This window comes from Cryptomeria japonica, chromosome 6, assembly GCF_030272615.1.
Source record: "Cryptomeria japonica chromosome 6, Sugi_1.0, whole genome shotgun sequence".
NCBI lineage: Eukaryota > Viridiplantae > Streptophyta > Pinopsida > Cupressales > Cupressaceae > Cryptomeria > Cryptomeria japonica.
Window position 1 is genome coordinate 480,380,418 of NC_081410.1, and position 18,810 is coordinate 480,399,227.

An 18,810-nucleotide genomic window follows, 5' to 3' on the forward strand; every position below is an offset into this window, starting at 1 on the left:
TTATTCATTGAGTGGCCAAACATGACCAAGACATCACTTCTTCTCAGCGATTGATGAATGCAACATATACTTGCCTTGTATTGCATGCCTCTTTGCTTTCAGTTGAGTAAATATTATTGTCCCAGCTTAATCCTTCTGACCTCTTGATCTTGAGAGTTAAATTTACTGATTGTTTTATTGGTAGATATTTAGTTTATTGCAAGAAAAAATAATTGCAAGGTGTGTCGACTAATAACACCAAAATAACAATATAAGAAAGGATATTGTGCACTTCCCACCCATTCCCCTATCCTGGCTGGTGCTGTCTATTATGGGTGTTGCAGAGGGGACCTCTCTATTGGATTCCTCATCCTTGGGGACCTATAACCATGTGATTCATGATTGTCCTTCATCTATGGATCGCCTGGTTTCATAATCTTTCCTCCGCCCTCCTTTGCCTCAATATTGCATTGACTCATGTTTTGCAGATGTGGAACCTTCCACATTGATGGATAAAATCCTAGGTGGGAGTCTTTCCAAGATGGGGAAATCGTCTGAGAAGCCTTTACCCCAGGTTGAATGTGTGGTTAAAAAAAGTCATGTGGAGGTTTTGGATGTGTTTCTAAATATGGCGATTCCAAAGCCCAGTCTTTCACTTGTTGGAAAGTTTCTGCCTTTTTTCCCTTCCTTGGACCAAGTTAAGAAGTGGGTGATTGCCAAATAGAAAATTAAAGGTAGTGTTTCGATTAATGCCATGGTGAATGGTACGTTCCTCTTTAGTTTTGTAAACCAAGAGGATATAGCTTGCATCCTAACACATGTCCCTTGGGCTTATGGAAACAATAACTTCCTATATCTCTTTGTAAGTGGAAGCCTAATTTGGACCCATGGAAGGATTTAGGTGTTGTGGCTCCTACTTGGATCCGTCTCCCTGGCCTTCACCTTGAGTTCTGGAATTTGGGGGTTTTTAAGGGGATTGTCAACTCTTTTGGAAAGTTTCTTGTGGTGTATCATATTACTCAAAGTAAATCCAAACTTCTCTTTGCTATAATCTGTGTTTAATGTAGTCATTATCACAATGCTACCATCTATAGTGGTGTTGTTATCAAGGTCGGGCACATGGGTCCAACCTATTGAATACGAGAATGTTAAAGCCTTCTATCGAAAGTGCAATAGATATAGACATCTCATCTTGGTTTGCAATAAACAACTAGGGCCAAAGCAACAACTTCCTTTGGTTTCAGATGTACCAAGAGAGGATAATGAATCAACGATTAATGTCAATCTGGAGCAGGATCCCCCCCTTGGTCCTATTTTGTCTAATCAGGAGATAGAAAAAATGTTATCTCAAGATAAGAAGAAACAAATGGATGATCTTATGACATCATTCTCAAATGCTCATTATCCGAAAGGTGAAACCCTACTGCCAACCTCTAATTTTAATCAGATATAAGGTTCTTAGGACAGAGGAAATTGTGGTTGATCTGGGTCATATCCCTATGAAGGCGATGATCAAAGCTGGAGCTAAGAAATATAAGAAGGTAAAGGAAACTGACTCTATGGGTTGTATTCATGATAAAGAAATATCAATTCCAAAAATAAAATGATGACCCAAAAATTGGAAAGTAATGGAGGTTTTGTAAATCTTAACGAAAACCTACAAATAATGGGGTTCTCCTCTACTCTCCCACCTCCCAAATCAAAAATATGGTTCTCTAAATATGAAAGTGACGATAAGGAATGAAATTAGGTAACTACTAAGAATATGAAGAAGGAGAAGAAGAAGGAACATTTAGTGGAAATAAAAGAGTAGGGAGACCTTCACAAAGGATGCTAGATAGAACGATGCAGCATCGAAGGTGGCCTCGGGAAGACAAAGAACCTTGGATGGTCTCTCTCTGAGAGAAAGAAAAAGAAGACTTAATCAAATCCCATTCCTAGGATCTTGCTTGTACTTTGGGTGAGTAGATCTATTGCATTGTTCTTAATGAAGATATTATCCTAGAACCTGAGGGGCTCAAATAGCCCTCTAAAACAACATATGCTAAAGTGTACTTTGTTGGATCAAAAAGCAAATATCCTTCAGGAAAGGAGAATATGATTCAGGAAACTAAAATGAAGTTTGATGGTTTGGGTAAGGCTTCAAAATCTTTTTGGGCATCTGTTGCCTTCTTGTCGAGTGATGTGGACGGTGTGTCTGGGGGCATTTCCATGCTTTGGAACCCAACCTATTTTGATGGTACTCTATTTCACTCGGTGAAAAACTATCTGATTGTCAAGATGTGAGACCTTTATTCCTAGCTGGAGTGGTTTCTTATAAATGTTTATGCTCCAAATGCTAGAACCCTTCGAGATGGCCTATGGCCTTTTTTAACTAGTCTTATTCAGATTATGGTGACTTCTTTGTAGATGGTTGCTGGAGATTTCAACTCTCCTCTCTATCCCTTAGAGAAATATGGAGGCATAGTTGACTATTCGGAGAGCATGAGTGATTTGGTGGACTTTATTTCTGCTACTAGCTTGATGGACATCAATCTCACTAGTTCCAAATTTACTTGGTCTAACAGAAGACAGGGGCAAGACCTCATTTAGGTTAGACTTGATAGGTTCTTGGTTTTGAGCAACTGGAAAAACTATGATTCTTTCTCTCTATTCTCCTTCCCGAGATCAAATTTAGATCATAATGCAATTCTTCAATCCATGGAAGACTCTAGAGAGAGGAAATTCTATCCGTTCAGGTATGAGATAATGTTGTCACATCATCTTGATTTTAGATCTCGAGTTAAACAATGGTGGAATGTCCTAGTAAATGGTACCCCTATGTTTTGTGTTGTTCAAAAACTTAAAAATCTAAATGAAAAAGACAAAGGATGGAACCGTTACTCATTTGGAAATATCTTTGAACAAAAGAAAATTATTAGTGCTAATCTTGAAAAAATACAAAGGAAAATGGAGGATAGTTGTGCCCCTAAGGAAGAAACTAGGGAGAAGATGGATTTAAGGGATACATGGTTCATGCTAAATAAAGAAGAAGAAGTGTTCTGGAAGCAAAAATCTAGAATATAATGGCTAACTGAAGGGGATAAAAACACATTTTATTCTTCCACCAATCAACCATGAATCACATAAGTAGGAACAAGATCAGAAACATTATTAAAGAGGATGGTACTTTCATAGAAAATGAGGAAGAGATGGCTGAGTTGTTTGTATATTTTTACAATCTAAATAATTAGATCAACCAAATCATCTTTCAAGAACCAAATGATCTACTTGGTGTGATTCTAAAGGTTATCAATGAAGAAGATTTGTCTCTTTTGGTATCCAAGGTCTCCCACCAGGAGGTTAGGGATGTCATGTTCTCCTTTGGTTCCTTCAAAGCCCAGGCCCTGATGGCTTCCCTCCTACCTTTTTTCAGGGTCACTAAGACATCATTGGTGAGGATATCCTCCTTGCAGTGAAAGAATTCTTCCGGTCAGGTAAAATCCTCAATCAAATAAATAAAACATTCATTGTCTTAATCCCAAAAAATAATTATGTTGTCTCCACAAAAGACTTTAGGCCTATTAGTTTGTGTAATACTTTGTATAAAATATTCTCTAAGGTTATGGTGAATAGGTTGAAACCTATGTTGGATAAAATGACCTCTGTAAATCAAAAAGGTTTTGTAAAAGGCAAGCACATTCTGGATGTTGTTATTATTCCATAGGAACAAGTACACTCAATGGAAAGTAGTAAATTACCCTCTATGACCTTTATACTAGACATTTCACAAGCCTATGATAGAGTCTCATGTAACTTCCTCTTTGAAGTTCTAAGAAAGTTTGGATTCAAGGGTAAATTTCTAAACATGATAATGCAATGTGTCACGACTCCAAAATTCTCTGTGCTTCTAAATGGATCTCCATAGGGTTATTTTCCATGTGGTATAGGGCTTCGTCAAGGTGAATTGCTTTCACCATATCTTTGCATTATCATAGCTGAAGTTCTGGGTAGAAACATTGATAAACTTAGAAGAAGAGGAAACCTAAGGGGGGTTAAGGCTGCTTATACACTAGATCCTATATCACACCAATAGTTTGTGGATGATACTATAATGTTTGGGGAAGCCTATATCTCTGAAGAAAAGTGTTGGAAGAGGACTCTAAATAATTATGGTAAGATCTCAAGACAAAATATTAATTATGAAAACAGTAAGGTATTCTTTATGAATGTTAATCGTAACATTCAAGAGAAAATTATCAATATCCTTTCTTGTCAAACTGTTGTTCTTCTAGATTCTTACTTGGGGTTACCCTTCATTGCCAAATCCCCCTCCTTGGTATTTTATAATGGGATAATTGAGAGAATTTAGAAGAAGTTAGCTGAATGGAAGGGTAAGTTACTTAGTTTGGCAGGGAAAATTTAGTTGGTAAAGTCCCACCTCTAGAACATTTGTATATATTACCTATCCCTCTTTAAAATGTCAGGGTCAGTTGCAGATTAGACTGAAAAGATTCAAAAATGATTTCTATCTACATGAATTGAAGAAAGAAACAAAATGTCCCTCGTGTCCTAGGACAAAGTATGTAGCCTAATCAAAGTTGGTGGCCTTGGGATAAGGAAACTAAAATCCTTCAACCAGGCTCTAATATCTAAATTTGGCTGGCAATTGACTGAAGGGAGAAAGGAATAGACAGATATTCTCAAACCTAAATACCCTGGTAATGACAATAACCAATGGAGAAAGAAAGGGTAGAAAAATGATAATAGCCAATGGAGAAAGAACCTATTTTTGGGATGATTTGTGGATAAAAGACAATGCCCTATCAGAATTACCTCAATTTAGGAAAGTCAAATAGATTTTGATAAGGAGATGTGGAAAATTGGTTCAGAACTACTTAAAATGGAAAAGGGACAAGGTGCATTGGAAACCCTAGAAGATGAGGTTCTACAACAAGAAGATACAACAACCCATTTTTGTGATCAATTGGTGAAAGAGGAAAAATATCTAACTTCCCTTTTACTAGACTATACCTTCTTCTCTCCTCAAGTGGAGGATGGTTGGATTTGGAAGCATAATTCCTCAAGTATCTTCTTTGTTAAATCAACCTATCGTAATATGGAGGAAGAATAGAATGAAACTTTTAATTGGAAAAATATTTGGATTAAAGGCCTGACCCCGAAGATCAATTGCTTTTGGTGGGCCATAGCTCATGGATGAACTCTAACAATATATAATCTAAACAAAAGAGGGTTTCCATTTGTTAATAGATGTGTGCTATGTTGCGATGACCAGGAGAGCATTGATCACCTATTTCTACATTATCAATATGCAAAAGAAATTTGGGATGACTTGTTAGGATACAAAAAAACTACTAGACCATTCTAGAGAAATTGAAAGATCTTATGGAGTAGTGGGCTCTATCTCCTTAATCTCATCCTATGTTCAAAAATCTTTGGCTTCAAATCCCACCAATTATGGCTTGGAATATATGGAAAGAACGAAATAATAGAGTCTTCATGGATGAAGCAAGAAGTAGTAAGGTGTTATTGAACATCATAAAGTAGCATGTAAAACAAATCATCAATATGGGTCAGTCACAGAGTTCAAAACTCATATCGACATTGATGGATCTGAGATTAAACAAAAATGGAAATATGGCATAGTCTACAAAGGATGAATTAGCATTTTATGATCCCAAGGAAAAGTTGCACTTGGACTCTACTAGAGGTTAGCTGGCTAAAGTGTAATTTTGATGGTTGTTCAAAAGGGAACCCGAGCTTATTGGGAGCTAGAGGCATAATAATGGATAACAGAGGCCATGTGATAGAAGGGTATTGAACAAATCTAGGAAAAGGGTCAAATAATAAAGTAGAATCAATGGTTTCTTGGATGGGTCTCATGCGACTACAACACCATAAAGGTGTGAATGTGATTTTGGAAGGAGAATCGAAATTGGTTGTTGACTGCCTAAATGATACGGTAAATTTACCATGGGAGATAAGAGGAATAATTCAGAACTACAAAAGGATATTCAAAGCTTTTAATAAAATAAAAGTAAAACACTCATATAGGGAAGGAAATGCGGCTACAGATAAGGTTGCTAGTTTAGGTTTAACAAAAAATGGATGGTGCTACTTTAGTTATTTGGAGAGCCCGATGGGATTAAAACATATATTGGCAAGGGAGAGGGTAAACTCCTCTCGAGATGATTTTGTCAACTATTTGAAGCACTAACAGTATCGGTAGTTTCTTCCTTTTAATTTTGATGAATTCCTGAAAAATTAAATTTCAAATTACCTACTCGAATCCCTACAACATGATGAGTAGGATGTTGATTACCTGATTGATTGGGATGATGTGTAAGCTACCAAATTGGTAGGGTGTATATGTGGCTGTAATAAATCTAAAAGGCTTAGTGGATGGTATGAGACTATCATTTCCTTACCAAGCGGTGATTTTAAAAGAAGGCAAAATCATTAGTGGGAAAGGCGGTGGTTATGCTTCCCAGGATGCCTTAATCTCCCATAATGTGAAAAGAAATATCGCATGTGTGGACAATGCTACTCATCAAGCCATAATTAACCTTTTCAAGATGTATTGGTTGAAGGAAAAAGCAATTTCTAAAAATCCTAACTACTCTCCAAGTCACTTTCATATCTATTGTTTTGTTTTGCAAAGAAAAAGTTCGACATGGGGAGCCCTCTTAAAAGAACAAAGAAAAATAACAGTGATGGACTCTAGCATAATGAATAGGTCTAGGAGCTCTTCCTTAATGCGGGCATGACCCCATTCTTTCTTGCCATGAAGGGTATAATAGGGCTTTATCTGTGAGGTTTTGTAATTCCTGGCAGAATGGAGAAGTTATTGTGGGTCAAATTTCCTTCATGGTATCACCAGAGTTAATAGCTAAAGTTACTAGGTTGAAGAATGAAAAGGAGAGAGTGGAGAAATAGAGTAATGACAATTATAAATACTACATGAAGAAGTTCTCCAAGAAGCCCTAGGGAACGACTTCTCCCAAAACCCTATCCCATACTTAGTTATTTCATTATGAAATATTTCACATTTGAGGGTCAATATACTACAGTTCATGGGTACCATTTCCCCATCTTAAATAATATAAGACATTGGGAAATAATTAAGCTACCATATTTCTTGTTTACTTCTTTGGAGTCATGCATTTCAAATGTGTTAGAGTAAAGTAATTAATTAACTTTGCTCTCCTCTTAAGATTTCCCTTTATGCACATATTAGTCATTTAATAATTAATATTTAATTATTAAATGCACACACTTTAGGGTTAGGTTTTCCTTTTGGTGTTGATCTCCTTTATAAGGATTGATCTCTTGTATTATTCATATTCTTGATTCATATTTTTCTCTGATAATAAATCTTTCTCTTTGTCAGAGCCAAAACTCTTGTATTTGTTCTCTCTCTTTCTCTATGACAGGTTTCTTGCATGCAGGTTTCTTTGGGTTCTGTAGATTTGTATTTCTCAAATCCTACATGGTATCAGAGCCAGGTTCTGCTGCAGCTTGTTCAGACTTTTAAAAGATTTTGAGATCCAGGTTTTGGTTGCGTCAGATCTGTGTTTGTCTTCTATTTTTTATTTTGGAATATGGGGTATTTTTTTTTGGTGCACTTTCAGCCCAAACGGACCTCACCGTTGAGCTCGTAGCACCCAAAAACCCCTATTTCCATATAAAATTCGTCCGATTTGGACACAGTTGCTTCAGAAGGCAAATTTTTTTATGCCCCAAGGCCGTACGGCCCTAGGGCACACAGTTCGAGGCGTGAAAAATAAAAAAAATAATAAAAAACGCAGTTTTTTCCAAAAAAAATGCGCAGTTTTTGTTTTACGGCGGGCGCAGCCATTTTCAGGCTCGTGCCGCCGGTGCGCCACCCGGCGGTCACTGCCCAGCCGCCGCCGCTGGCAGTAACCACCGGTTGCGGCCCGGCAGCCACCGCCGCGCCGCCGGCGCAGCCCGCAGCCCGCGCGCCGCCCGCGCCCAGCCCACGCCCCGCCTGCTCGCCGCCACTCCACCGCCGCCGCCCCTGCACCGCCAGCACGCCGCCAGCCACCAGCGCCTAGCCCCTGGTCGCCCAGCGGACCAGGGGCTTATTTTTTTTAAGCCCTTGAGGGCTTAAAGGCCCATCTGGGTCCTCTTTTGGAGCAGTTTTACAAAATCGGGCATAACTTGGGTGTCCGATCTCCGTTTTTGGCGAACGAATAGGCGTTGGAAAGGGGAGTCCAAGCCGGACCTTATGGTGGTGGATTTTTTTCTTGGATCTGCTGTTTGACTATGTTTTTTACCAGTCAAAGTTGGGCTTCTTTTTTGCACTTCCAGGGCTATAGAATGGGCAAACGGAGTCATTTTTTCGAGAACAAATAGGCATCAGAACGCTGGTTTCGAGGCTGACCTCATGGTGTTGGTATTTTATTCCAATTTTGCTATTTGACTATGTTTTTTTACAGTCAAAGTGAGGTCTCTTTTTTGCACTCCGGGAGACGTAGAATGAGCATCCGACCTCCGTTTTTCGAAAACTTTATATTTTCAGAAAGCATGTTCTGTGTACTTTCCAGAAATATGAGTTTTTTTTTCTAGATTCTACTCCATGCATATTTTATTTAGTTTTTTGCTTTTCAGCACTCTGGTGGATATCGTGGTTGTTTCAGGTCCTGGGATCTCTTTTCTGAGTAGGGTGTCTCTGTTTTGATTCTCGTTTCTATTTCCAGTCTTCTTATCATTGTAGCTTGTAATTATGCAAACGCACTGAGATAAAGTGCCATCATGCATTGTTTACTTGGAATCTTGCATATCTTGTGTCTTGTTGTACATGCACTGTTGATCAAGTGCCATGAGGGGGTTGATGTTTGCCTTTGTTTGCCATCTTCCTTTGTCAAGTGAGTGTTCCTTCCATGACATTTGCCTCATGATAATGTGTCTCAGCACCTTTGATGTTCTTGGTTCTTCGTCATGCAATTGTTTTTGGCTGTCCTTTTCAGTGTTCCTGTCCCTCTTCCACTTCCGCATTATGGGGAGGTTTATCATGTTGGTTCTACTGCTTCCGTGGTTCGATTGATCAGCTCTTCAGGCTTTGGTTTCTTATGCCATCTGTATCTTTGATTTTAGTTGTTTTGCCTTGTTTGCCTCCTGATTCGAGTAGTGTCATTTGACGGCACTCATGCAGATTACAGTCTTCTCTACCTAGTCTTGTTCTAGTTCAGTGGATGTTCTTCAGATCAGCAGTTATTCTTCGACAGAGTAGCTCATCTTAAGGGGGGGTGTTAGAGTAAAGTAATTAATTAACTTTGCTCTCCTCTTAAGATTTCCCTTTATGCACATATTAGTCATTTAATAATTAATATTTAATTATTAAATGCACACACCTTAGGGTTAGGTTTTCCTTTTGGTGTTGATCTCCTTTATAAGGATTGATCTCTTGTATTATTCATATTCTTGATTCATTTTTCTCTGATAATACATCTTTTCTCTTTGTCAGAGCCAAAACCCTTGTATTCGTTCTCTCTCTTTCTCTGTGACAGGTTTTTTGCATGCAGGTTTGCTTTTGGGTTCTGTGGATTTATATTTCTCAAATCCTACAAAATGGAGCTAATCCACTTCTTCACCAAGGTTTAATCTATCTAATGTATAAATATGCATTTGACAATTCCCCAAACTGAAATTGTCTTCTCTCCTTACCTAGCCGTGATGGGCTCAAAATGAAAAAGAAGGGGCCCTCTATCAAATTGAACTTATTGAGTCAAAACCACTCTTCTCCCCCAACTCAACCCCCCTTGCGAATCTCAAAGGTAAGAAATCATTGATGTTGTAGGAAATTGAGCCCCTTGAAGTCACCATCCTTAAAATTAACCTAGACAAAAGAAAATTGGATACCCCCAAAAACAACCCTGCCAAATTGAAAAAAATAGAGGACTCCGCTAGAAAGAGCATTACAATTGATCTTGATCTGCATGACTCAGATAATGAGGAAGAGGGGATTTTGGAGAGGGAAAGGAAGGAGAGTAGTTCAGGGGAGAAAAGATATGTAGGCTACTTGCAAAGGAGAAGAAAATTATGATTGAGACTAAGGAGACAACCACTAATCTCGAGAAAGCCTTTAATCTAGAAGAAACAAAGGACATATCAAATGAGGATATGGAGGAGGAAGAGTTTCAGGCTGAGGAAGAAGAATAGGAAGAGAAGTTCAAAGAGGAGATGGAAGAAGAGAGCAATTCTAAGGATGACTTGGAGGATTCTGACCATAACTCACATACCTCAACCCATAATGAGGATGTTGAGATGGTTTCGTATTCTTTGGATATGCCATCAAAGAAAGAAAGCAACAAAAATATGGAGGATCACATTATGGAGCTTAAGGAGAGAGTCCTGATCTTGGAGGAGAATCAAATGACTATAATCAGTGTTTTGAAAAAATCTATGAGGCTTTTGGATCATTTTACACCATTACGGATGGTACCATGAGGAAGGTTGCAATGGTGATGGTGCCAGGACAGAGCAAGATAAAGAAGAAAGAAAGAAAGATGAAAAAGGAAGGGAAGATTGACGAGGATAGTGAAGACAAGGAGGACAATCAAAAGGATACCTGGGTGAGCCAAGTGAATAGCCTGCAATGAAATTGGAGTATGATTAACAATGAGCAATATGTTTTTCTTAGTTTTTGTTATGTTTAGCTCTCTTATTAGAATAGTAGATGATGGTGGTAATACATATGATAGTATGAGACCTATGTGCCACTTAATTAGAGTTTAATAAAGATAGTTCCTATAGGTAAAGTTTTTAGTATTGTTTCTACTTTTATCACTTTTATTATGCTTAGAAGATGGTGGTTAATTAGTTAATAGTAGTATGTTTAGTCATAGAGTCATGTTAATTTTTTATTACTTCAGAGGAACAACAAGTTGGGATTTCTTCACTGGTTATTTGATGTTGTACTATTCTTTTGTTGTTTTATAGGTTTAGGGCCTTCTGAATATAATTTGTACTCCTATAAAAACTATTCTTCAAAATAAAATAAACAAGCAGATATAAAGAGGAGGCAAAAATAGTTGTAAACTATTATACAAAACTACCGGAATAGAAAAACCTAATAAAATAAACTAATGAAAACTTAATCTAAATAAAACTAAACCACTGATGATATATTAACATCCCCCCTAAATCTAAAGGGGTTAAGTCGAGCATTTCTCTGAACTTCTCAAACTTTTCTCTACCCAAAGCCTTGGTAAGAATATCTGCTGGTTGATTTGCAATGGGGCAATATTTAAGGTATATTCTGCCATCTTTCACATGATGCCGATTCAAATGAATCTTTGTATTGATGTGCTTGGTGTGATCATGAAATACTGGATTTTTAGCCATTTTGATAGAAGATTGATTGTCAATGAAGAGTGGAGTTGATGAAATCTGTGGTGTCTGCATATCTTCAAGAATTCTTTGAAGCCATAAGATTTCCCGAGTTTCTTCAAAGACGGCAATATATTCAGCTTCGAAAGAAGAGGTGGCTAGAATAGATTGCGTTTTAGATCTCAGAGATGACAGCAGATCCAAGATACATTAAATACTCAGATGCAAATTTTCCATTTGTGGAATCACCTGCATAATCGGAATCAGAATAGCCAACCAAAGAAAGTTGGTTTGTCTTGGAGTATTTAGCCCATAGTGTTGAGTACCTTGCAAATAGCGAAGAATGCATTTGGTAGCTAACCAATGAGTGTCTCTAGGTTGTTTCATAAACCATGAAAGAACTCCAACAACAAAAGAAATATCAGGATGGGTAGTTGTAGCATAAATCAAACTACCAACAAGTTTCTTGTAGATATTTGCATCAACCAATGCTGAAGGGTCATCTGAAGAGAGCTTGAGATTTTGCTCCATCGAAGTACTAAGGGGCTTGCAATCAGCCATGCCAAACTTATGCAAAAGTTCACCAATATATTTTTGTTGGGTGATAAAAATAAAATGAGGTGTTTGAGTTACCTCAATACCCAAATAGTAATGAAGATGGCCCAAATCAATCATATCAAAACCTTGCTTCAGTTGTTCTTTCACATTTTGAATATTATTTTCATCAGGACTAGTGATAAATAAATCATCCGCATAAACAACAAGATAGACAATAATGTTATCAAGTTTTTTAATAAAAAGTATGGCATCATCAAATTCAAAATGCGAGAAATTCAACTTTAAGAGATACTCGGTAATTTTTTCATACCAAGCTTGAGGAGCTTGTTTCAAACCATATAATGATTTGACAAGCTTGCATACCTGATGTTCTTTTCCATTGAATGCATACCCATCTGGTTGAGTCATATAAACTAATTCTTTGATATCACCATTTAAGAATGTTGTTTTAACATCCATTTGGTGAATTTTCCACCCATCTTGAGCTGCAAGGGCCAACAAAGAATGAATGGTGGTCCATTTTGTTGTAGGTGCAAAGGTTTCATCATAATCTATGCCCTCCTTTTGAGCATAACCTTTGGCAACAAGTCAGGCTTTTTGTTTGTCAAGTGTATCATCTGCTTTATATTTATTCCTAAAAATCCACTTGCAGCCAATAGGTTTACAACCAGGTGGAGGATCAACCAACTCCCATGTGCCATTTTTGAAAAGAGCATCATACTCATCTTGCATAGCTTTCCTCTATACTGTAATATTTTTGGCTTCATTATAGGATGATGGTTCAGAGTCAATTGAGATTGAGTCCACCAATGGTCTCCAAGTTATTTGTACTATTGGTTTGAGCTTGGAGCCTTGCTTTGTAAGAGATTCTTGTACTTGTTTTACCTATTTCATCAGGTCTTAAATATTTCAATGTTTGTTGGACTTGTTTTGCCCACTTATGAGAAGACTTTGGTTGCACAAAACATGTGACCATTTCATTACTAGATTTTATATTAGTGGTTAATGGTTCAGAGAGTTCAAGCTCATCATGATGGGTTTCTTTTTGGTCATTGATTGATGGAGCAACATGAATTAGATCACTTGGAGATACAGATTCTATATGTGGAATCTCACAAGAGTTTTCTATCCAAGGAGAAAAATTTGTAATTGTATCAAGTTGTTTGAATTTACATTCATCATTTTTAGTGATGTTGGAGGTTTCAATAAATACAACATCATATGTAATAAAAAATTTTTTGTTGACTTCATCATACAACCTATATGCTTTGGAAATTCTGAATAACCAAGAAAAATACACTTAATATTGTGATGTTGCAACTTACTTCTTTTGTCCTTGGGAATTAAAGCATAGCAAGTGGAACCGAAAATGTGAAGATGTCGAACAAAAGGAGGATATCCAAACCACACTTCATATGGAATAGATTGTTGTAATGTAGATGATGGATATCTATTATGAAGATAAACTGCAGTTCTTGCTGCTTCAGCCCAAATATGTAGTTTGATTCCTTTAAAATATAACATTGCATGAACCATATTCATGATAGTTCTATTCATTTGTTCAACAACACCATTTTGTTGAGGAGTACTTTTAATAGTAAGATGATGTTGGATCCCATTTTGACGTAGATAATACTCAAAAACTAGAGAAGTAAATTGTCCACCATTATCTATTCGAAGAGTACCAATTTGAGATTGAGCTTATTTTTCAATCATAACACGAAACCTTTTAAAAATTTCAAAAGCTTATGACTTTTGCTGCAAGAAATAAATCCAATTCATGCGACTATAATCATCAATAAACAACATGAAATACTTAGATCCTCCCACAAAATTTACTGGTAAAGGCCCACATAAATCAGAATGAATAAGATGCAATTTTCTTTGTGCTATCCAAGTGGAGGGAGGAAAAGAATTTCTATGTTGCTTGGCAAGAATACATGCTTCACATTTTTCAATTGTTTTAGGCAAAACGGGTAAGCCATCAATACCATTCTTTTGCAGGATATGAATGTTATCATAACCAATATGCCCAAGTCTTGCATGCCATAAAAGAACACGAGATATACTACATTCTTTAGTAAGATATGCAAACAAATTAGAAAAAGAAGAAGTGCCATTTAGTTTTAATAATCTCCCATCCTCACATCTAGTGAATACAACTTGATTATTTGATTTTTTTCTAACAACAAATTGCCCATCTTTTAACAGAATAGAGTAGCCTTGTTGTTGAATCAATACTAGTGATAAAAAATTATGTTGCAATTGAGGAATAAACAATATATCATGAAGCACAAAGTCTGGAAGATTGGGCAACTTAAATCGAATAGTTCCTTTTCCAATAGGTTTGAGACTTGATTTATCAGCTAAATAAATTGGACCACATGCACTTTCATGAAATTCCTCAAAGTAATCACATCGAAATGTCATATGTTGTGTGGCTCTAGTATCTAAGATCCAAGAATCATACCATGAGGAATTAGATGCAAAGTTAGGAACAGAAAGCACATATTGATCATCATCACTATCACAAGCAAATTGGGTTGCTCCTGGAATTTTATCATCTGAATGTTTATTATCATTATAAACTTCTGTTTTATCTTTTTGCTTAAAAGTATTTTCTTTAAAACTTTCTATCTTATCCCATGAAAACTTGCATTCATGTGCTTCATGACTTCTTTTTCTACCACATCTTTTACAATATAAATGTTGCCTATCATTTTGATTATCATTTTTCCTCCATTGACCTCTACCTTTGCCTCTATCATTATAACCTCCTCTGGAAGAGCTCTTTTTTAGAGGTTTTTCTTAGTGAGCAAAACAAACATTTTCATTAGTATTATCTTTTTTTCTTCGAAAAACTTTTTCACTTTCAACCAACTTTTCAACCAATAAATAAAAAGTAACGGTTTTCAATTGGTTACTTGCTTGAAGGAGTCTAGATAAGTAGAATGTGTTGGAAGGAGTGCCTTAATAAAAGTACCAAGATAAGTATCAACTTTCCCACCAGCAGCATTAACATCTTATTTTATGGCTCTAATTTCAGAAGCCAAACTCATAACATCATCATTTTTTAATTCAAGATTGAACAATTTTAATTGTAACTAAATAAATTCTAGTTCTAAATGAGAATCAAATAAATTTTTTAACTTGTCAAGGGCTTCCCAAGCAAATTTGCATCCTTGTATATGACGATATACATCTCCATTAAATGAAGCTCTTATCAAAGCCAAGGCTTTTGAATTTTTATAATTCCAAATTTCTTTTTCTTTAACATCTGTTGGTTTTGTAGGTTGGGTATCTCCATCACATATTTTATACCATAAATCATTAAAAATTAATATATTTTCCACTTTTCTATGCCATTCCAATCAAGTATCTTTTCTGGTTAATATTTCCCCAATCAATGAAACAATAGACTGCATTGTAAATTGAAAATAAATGTATATAGAATTTGCACAGTTTGCAAATTTATAGGATTGCTCAAAATGTCTTGCCAAACTTTACCAAATATAACAAGATACAAAATTCTTGTAAAAATAAATAAATTCATTTCACCTGAATCAATTTTTGTTTATGTATTTTGATTCTGTAGAAAGTTGGAATCTTCAAATGCTTCACATAAAAATATACTCCAAACTCCAAAGCTCTGATACCACTGATAGCCCAGGCAAAAAATAACAATCCAGAATCTCTGTTAGCATATAGAAAAAAAAATGGAAAGAATGGAAATCTAAATATAATTTGTATTCCCATAAAAATTGTTCTTCAAAATGAAATAAACAAGGAGATATAAGGAGGAGGCAAAAACAATTGTCAATTGTTATACAAAACTATCAGAATAGAAAAACCTAATAAAATAAACTAATGAAAAATTAATCTAAATAAAACTAAACCCCTGATGAGATATTAACAAGCCAATAAATCTTCCAATTTATTAGCTTCCCTATAGCAATGTAAGACATGATAATTATCAAGACACACAATCAATACCTTAACTTATTGGATTATATAATCTATTCTCCAAGATACAGCTTGAAAACTCTTCAGGGCTCAAATGATATTCATCGAGTCACCTTCAATTACCACTTTTTCTGCCTTCAAAGATAGAGCTAGTTTAATTCCAAAATGTAATGCCCTTGCTTCTGCCACATTATTAGTAGCATCAGGAACTCTTGTGAACCTACTGATACAACTTTGCCTTCGTGATTTTTTGATCACACACCCAACACTCGATACTCTTGGATTACCCCTTGCATATGTTTATAGAGACTCTATGAATCTAAATATCGAATATATAGAGATTCTATATAGAAATTTAGGCATCAATTTTATCTTAATATATTTTTATTTGTTAATTTTAATATATATATTTTTTAAAAGACATTAATATGAAATGTAATGTACTTTTTAATTTATATGTTTTCTAGTTTTCTTTTAATGTATTCCATAGAGGTATTTGTTTTTAGTATGGGTATATCAAATGATTATTAAATAAAATAAAAAAAATTTAAAATATATTATAATTTAAAAGGCTAATTTTGAGGGTTGTGTTCATACAAAATCTTACTTTTGGGTGATTTTATATGTTAAAAAATTATAAAATGTGGATCAAAGAAGGCAATACTAATAAATAGGTTCAATTTAATACCCTTCAATATAAGGAGCTTGGATCAAATGCTTGTTAAAGTAGAAAGGCTTAGGTTGAATCAATAGTGTAAGTCTATAAAAGCACAAGTGTTGTGTCACTTGCACTTGCACCAAGTGCCGAATTGCATTTATACTAAAATGACTTGAAACATAAGGAGTAGAGAAAATACAACCAAACAAAGAAAATAAAAATGATTCAAATATACAAATAAATGTGAGTTCTTAATACCTTTGCTTTTTTGTGTAGTTTCATTGGTTTATATTAGGATAAACAAGTTTTGAGGGGACCAAAAACCCCATACAAAAGGTTTTGAAGGAACCTAAAACCCTTGGATTTTTCACGGATCCGAAACCAACAAAGGGACATTGCAGACAGATACAACAAAGCTAAACAACAACAAAGCCACAGTCATATAAGAAGGATAAAACATTACAACTGTAGTGACACAAGAGGCTACAAAACACAAAGCAGTCAAAATGAAACAACTGTCAGCCACACACAAAAGAAAGACAATACAAACCAGGCTTGCAACAACAACAGATCTAAACCACCTTATAGATCTGAGAAATAGAAAATGAGGGTTTATTTGGCACCCACAGCTAAGCATCAGGGTTTTCTCAGGCTCCCTTAACCTATAACAGAGTCTCCAGCTCACCAACAACAATACCTAAACCTAAGCAAAAACACAAACTGGCCAAACTGGCCCCTTGAAAACTGTCAGCATCTAGCTTGTCCATGATAGAAGAAAAATACCAAGGGTTTTTCTAGGCTCTCTTAACCTTGAGAGTGGGTTTTAAGAGGCTCCGACAACCTGAAATGGGTTTTATATGACTCTCAAAACCACACAGGGTTTTAACAAGACACCCAAAACCTTCAGCGTAACCAACCATGATGGTATGAAGCCTCTAGGAAAAAATAGTAGCATCTAGATCTACCTCAATAGGAAATAGGTCTCCTCCAACCACATCCATCTCCCCCTCCATACAAGACAGGACCACCTCAACAGGAATAGCCAAAGAAACCCCAAGATACAGATAAACGAGCAAAAAGGACCATGCGATGAAGCCAATAATAGAATAAATAAGGGTTTTAATAAGGCTCCCTTAACCTTCATCTAGAACAAGAAAATAGGGTTTAACATAAAAATCTCAAAGCTAATAAAATCCACCACACGGGGTTTATGCAGGCTCCCCAAACCCAAAACGTTGGGTTTTAACATGGACCCAAGAACCAAAAAAGACCAAAAAGATCAATGATGGAGAGCAGCCAAGGAAAGTTTCTCCCTACATCTACTCACGGGAGGAAAATCCATATGCAACTCCACCTCAATAGGAGTTGGGGTCACCTCAATAGACATCTCAGCAAACAACCCATGAGAAAAAAAACAAAGAGAGGTCGGAAGACCAAGGAAACCCCATATTGACCTCCAAGAAAGAAAAGAGCCAGAATCCTCGAAGATTGCCATCATACAACATACCCACTAAAGGCCACAACCCAGGATAAAAAAATAACACAAAACAGACGCACCCTTCATAAACACGATTAGATCCATCAAGTAGAACCACATCGAAAAACCCACCAGGATCCCAAAGGTGGACTACACCCCACCTAAACACCCCTTTGAAAAAACCATATGCCAAGCGCATCTCCTATAGAATAGGCCAACCACAAGGGAAAGAGCGACACAACAACAGAGAGAGGCAGAAACAAAGTCGTACCCAAACCTGTCAACACAGGGAGTAATAGCAACGAGACCAACAGAAAAACTATTCATGGAAATGATTCTCCTACCAATGCCATCTTCATCCCACCAACACCATCTTCATCCCCATCTGTGTCTCCTTCATCAGAATCCTCTACAGTAAAAAACCTAGCTTACCCTCTCCCTCCTGTTTTTCGGCTCCCACTCCTACTCATCTTTGCTTTGTGTAATTTCATGGCTATATTATTCCATAACAATAAAAAATTTAATTTAATATATAATATGAATAATCAATTATATATTTTTTTAATATGTCATTTCATTATTATTTATCTAGTAATATTTTTTTTATTTTATAGTTTTTTAAGAAATTCTATAACGAGTTGTTGATTATATGGATTTTTCCTAAAGCTCGCTTTATATCAAACTAGTCATAACTTTCATCAATATTACACTCTCATATCCTAGGAATTAATTCTCTAGAGGTATATTCGAGAGTTGTAGAGGTTAGAGTGATAAGAAGACTAAGAAATTTATTTCTTCTTGTTATTTTTTACTTGAAATTATT